This window comes from Brachycentrus maculatus, unplaced genomic scaffold (genome assembly GCF_059751285.1).
Source record: "Brachycentrus maculatus isolate JH-2025_06_01 unplaced genomic scaffold, ASM5975128v1 h1tg001669l, whole genome shotgun sequence".
NCBI classification, from domain to species: domain Eukaryota; kingdom Metazoa; phylum Arthropoda; class Insecta; order Trichoptera; family Brachycentridae; genus Brachycentrus; species Brachycentrus maculatus.
Genome location: NW_028282278.1, coordinates 11,395 through 16,967, shown reverse-complemented (window position 1 = coordinate 16,967; position 5,573 = coordinate 11,395). Strand labels below are relative to the sequence as shown.

General features: G+C 34.7%; 1 non-coding gene across 1 annotated transcript; it reads right to left on the bottom strand.

Annotated features, from left to right (window-relative positions):
* Nucleotides 1-413: 413 nt before the first annotated feature.
* Nucleotides 414-493, bottom strand: TRNAL-AAG (transfer RNA leucine (anticodon AAG)). Its single transcript has one exon. It is a non-coding gene; the product is annotated as a tRNA-Leu (tRNA).
* Between the last annotated feature and the right edge of the window lie 5,080 nt (nt 494-5,573).

The window sequence follows — 5,573 nt, the reverse complement described above, 5'->3', positions numbered from 1 at the left end:
CCCAACCCCAACCCCAACCCCAACCCCAACCCCAACCCCAACCCCAACCCCAACCCCAACCCCAACCCCAACCCCAACCCCTTAGTCGGTTCGTAAGCATTCTCCATATTAGATACTTTGATTTATGTATAATACAATTAAATATATTCTCATATTCACATTGGAGTCTCATTCATTTAGCCATTGAATGTCCTTGTAATCAATTCTCAAGGATTTCGATCGGTATAACTCTAATTGTTTGTGATGGAAATTTGGCTATCTGTTTATTTTTATGAATATATTCGAATCCTGTTTCAAGATAAACGAACAAATGTCAGACATCATTATGATAACACATTGAAGTAATAAGATAGCATTGATAGTGTGATAAGATAGCATTGGTGTGATAATATAGAGATAGATAGTGATAAAAATGTAGAAGGTGGGGTTTGAACCCACGCCCTTTCGGAATAGAGCCTTAATCTACCGCCTTAGACCACTCGGCCACTTCTACTTTCTAGCATTTATGCTTATTTTTTATAAATCACTGAGTCGCAGTATCTCCTCCCTTCGAGACTATCTAGATATTAAAAGTGTAGTAATTTAATAGTAATAGCATAGTAATAGCAGATATCGCATTTGTGACATATAATGGAACATGTATAAAGTTGCTTCCCAAAATTAATGAATAAAATATGAGCATTTATATCATGACTATGCTATGATTCATAGGGTTTCTTCAGTGTATGGCTATTCTGAAGTCCTTTGCTGTTCTTCAGTCGGTTTGTCATTCGAAGCTGCAGTCGGCTGTTCTGGCTTGTCGACTGCTCCCATTTTGGAGTAAATGTGAAGAAGTACAACGAGTCCGATATAAATTAGACTCATTATGAGTACAGTTTTGGGTTGAATCCGAAAGCCTGCACTGTCCTCTGAGAAATAACGCATGGAGCTGGAGCCTTTTTTGTTTGACATTCAATACAATCAATTATTATCGACTATAATATCCACGTATTACTTAGCTTAGCATTTATCATAATCAAATCATTATGATAATCATTATGATAATCAGAAATGGATAATGATATTATTTATAGATTGCCAAGCTGACCCTTCATGTCGACATACTATTGCAACACTAAAGTAGGAAGTGATGCGCATATGGCAGATATAGGAAGGATCACTGATCAACTAATAGTGGATATATAATCTAGCTCATGTATTGTCCACGTATAAAACATTCATATAGTTATGACCGAGTTAGTTGACATGGAACTTGGCCTGAACAAGGTTTAAGCAACTCGCGAGAAATCAAGTCTAGTTTTGTTTAGCGCATACCCTTGCTGCTTTGATACGATATGATATCATCGAATTTTGAGAAGAAAAGCAATGCAGACATCCCCCAAATTCATTTCTAGCGCATCAGAATTCCATATATTACACTTCAATTCGAAGACATGTCGAAAATGTTCGACTTTAACAATTGGCTAGTAAATAAAGCCTATGTTCGATTACTAATTGGAAGAATATGTTGAAAGAGAAGCAACAGTTTCAATAAACCGAGTCAGGAATAATTGCTGTTTATTTCGATTTAATTTGATATTATAAATTATACTGTGCGAGATATACTAATTGAGTTAAATGCATCCCCATAATGCAATGGCCCCTCTTGACTCATATTTGCAGTTGCTCAATGCTGATAAGATCTTCAAATATAATGTGATTAAAGAATGCAAGATCAATACCATCATTGAAAATGTAATAAATTTCATGACTCAGGCATCGCCCAATAGAAGATAATAGGGATGGCTAGACAATAGTTTCAAATAGAAAAGGATCAAGAAGTTTGATGCTGTCAATGAAGGGTAAACATAACCCGCATTAAAGATAAGTGTGGCTGGGCTTCTCACTACTAAAAAGGGCAACAAATTACAAATGAAAAGACTATCATCTAATGATAGCAATGCTCCTGACTATCTCAGAGGTGATCTCTACTGTAAGGGTTAGTTTATCTTAGTTCATGAGAAACCAAAAATCAGCCTGCTCGTCACAATACCCGAGAATACAGTCGATTCAATTGAGAACAGGTTTAAGAGTCATGGAAAGACTGATATAAAATCTGAGGAGATGAAGGGTGGTAAGGAAAACACATGCAATAAGCAGAATAATACCTCGACAAGCTATTTCACTCGCATAAAACTGCATCTTAAAAGCATGCTTTGATCCTTTTTAACTATTCTGCCAACAAAAAATCCCTCGCCTTCTCATTCTCGTTCGGTGATCGATCGATCTTGATGTTCAATGCAAAAGTACTGATATGGAATATGCGAATGAGTACAATCCAAACCAATCAATACATTACCACATAAATGCGCATAAATATTAAACAGCCCTTACAGTACGTGTATTATAATTTCCATAAATAAATGACCTCGAAGTTGATTCTAGCTTGCACAATTTTGATTGCTATCAACTCGTTAACTATTCCCTTGAACCCAATGGTTTAGCGTTGTATGGTTGCATTTTCCTCGGATCGTTCCGTTTCTCTTAAATTGGATGTGACATTCCCAGAAATGAAGGACAGGACCATGCACGAGAATTATCAAATTGCAATTGTAAACACTTAGACTCAAGTAACTGCCTATGAAACTGCCCACCCTGGTCGCTTCAAAAAGTAATACAATTTAGACGAAAGTACATAATACACAATGCAGATGCCGTTTATAAGTTTTGTTTCAAAGCAATGACCGAAAGAGATGTAGGTCCATTGTTGATGGAGTACTCTGCCGAGACTGAGTACTCGTCCCGAGCCGAAAACATGAAGATTCCTGCAAGCTTACTCAAAGATGAGGATCTTAAACATACCTACGAGTTGATATATGAAATGGATGATGAGCTCCTTAGTTTCAAATAAAACACAGAAAGGAAAAAGGCAGAAGAAATGCAAGATTACACAAACTTTATGGAAAGCAACAACAAGGTTATTACGATCACGTACTTCTAAATTGCAGCTATTGTTATATTCGGAGTTTACCAGTTCTTTGCAGTCCGCAAATTCTTGGTGGACAAACAGTATATGTGAATGTGAATGAATGCAAATGAATGTGAGTTCATTTTATGTCCCAAATCTATTCAAATCTTATCATGTTCGACATAATTAACAAACCTATTCATAAAGTGGAAAACGAAAACCTCTTAGCATAAATGAAATTGTTGGTTCAGCCCATTTTATTGATATAATGACAGAAGCCATATTTATTTAAATCGAAAACTTTATTAATGGAAACTACCCGATGGCTTCATAAGCCAACATCCGCATCTATACTATCATTCGGCAAGTAGCTTCTCCTGGTCCGAAGATTCATTTCACAAATGCATGCTACAAGCCTGGAAGTCAACAAATAGAACAAGCGCCTCCAAGAACAAATGATCCGTTTATAGTATAACTTTTTGCTTGTAAGCAAGAGTAACAATGACTTGGCCTCAAGGAAAGCAGTCTAAAAGAATAGTTTATAACAAAATGAATGCAAATTCGCCCTATAGACAGAAAAGTTAAAGCTGATGCAATAGAATTAATCTACATTGCAATTAGTTTAGGCCGCCAAGACAGAAATCTCAATTGTGAATGCCCAAATCGAGAAGTATCATAAGAACTATTAAAGGCTCGAACTACTCTAAAAATAAGCATCAAACAAATAAAATAGTTACAACTATCTCTCATAACTCCACAAAATGCAGGCAAATATCACAAAAAACTCAACATAAGCCCAAAAATAAATAAATATCTTAAAATCTGAAAACTAACAACTCACAAAAATTTTAGCCTCAAATCGCAATCTCCGAGAACAAGCCATGAAATCTCTACATAAACAATAGCTCTAAAACGAATCATTATCTCTCTCGAAGATGTTACTCTAATAAAAAGCACAATAAACATCAAATTAAATAAATAAAACAAACTCTGAAATTATCAAAACAAATCGATAAATAGTTGAAGATATGCAGGCTGAAAATGCATCATTGAAGAACAAATTGGCAATACTCAGAGACTGCAAGTTAAAGGATAGCATAGAGAAGCATGAGGATTTGCTGGAGATTGTGGAATTGCTGAGAGAAGAGTCGAGAGAGTATATGGAATAATGTTAATAAATTTGGAAAGATTTTGGGAAATGGGCTCCTTGGGCTTAGATTTAAATTTCACATGCCAAGAAAGTGTTAGAATCGATGTGAATGTGTTGTCCTGGAGACTTTGTCTGCATAATTAGTTGGGTTCCGACAGTTATAGATTTTATTAAGGCCTTTTCATATCAGTAATTACTATATCATCAGTATCAGTAAATCACATTAAATCAATGGGCTTCTTTTATATAATTCTCGTTTGAATCTTTGTTCACTACCTTTGCTTATACTTATTTATGATGTTTACACGCCTCTTTTACTGTTTACTTTATAATTGCCTTTGCCTAATGTTTTACTGACCAGTTTCGAAATTAAGAATATACCAGATAAGTCTGAGAAATACCTTCGATGTCACAGCTTTAAAAGATTATATATTTCTCAATTCTAATCTAATGTGATGACGACACGACTCTAATTGTAGAATTGAAATTTTAAATTATGTCCATACATTTCTTGAAAAATTTATTTCCCTCTGCTATATAAAATGAGCTTATGCTTTTGGATTCATACTTAAATGTGCGAATGCTATATATATAGTTGACTACGATTTATCTGAATGTTCATATTTATCTACGTTACTTAATTCTAAGTCTGAGCTATTATGGTATAAATGTTTTCAGGAACAAACATAACAGTATAATTTTATCCTATATTTACTATTCTAATCCATGGATAATCAAGTGTTTATGATCAATTAGCCGCTTTGTCATCGGATTGTGGCTTTCTTATTGTCTTTGGCTGCTTATATTTACTAGATAGAAATTTAATTTGATCTTCTCTTTATCGAAGGGAGGGGCCTTGATATTTTGTGAAGGTTACTGAGTCTCACATCTTTTTAGAACTTTTTTTAGAGAAATATTTATTTAAAGGCATTTATAATCTCACTGTTAGTAGATTTTCTTGTTTTGGAAGGCCTTTTAGCGCTCATGGGCTCATATGATATCCAATTTTTCATCTCATTTGCTGGAATTTAGCAGCTGGCATTTCTTGCCAGTTTCTTCCTGACTTGTAAATCCTTGTTTGCCAGGTTGACGGATTGTCGGTGTAGCGGAGGATATTCAACTTTTTCCGGTTATTTTTTGGCTTTAAGATCTTCCACAATGCATACTTCCCTGGCCTACGAGTTACCCATTATACGTTTTTCGAATTTTAATAAATATTTCTTAATATCGAAGACTCAGACAAGAAAACAACTTTCAAAGTAAAAACTGGAATCAAATCTGTCAGTTTCCTTCAACAAACATAAAAAATCGAATTGCATGCTGTCCGGAAAGCCGTAAATGTCGATTTCTGATCGATATATATTTACCCTGAACAAAATTCTATCTTAAAGAATAATTTAGCCATTGCATTTCTTTGCAAATTAAAGTAACGGGGACAGGCCTATTATATTATATAGAATTACCGTAATTTTGATC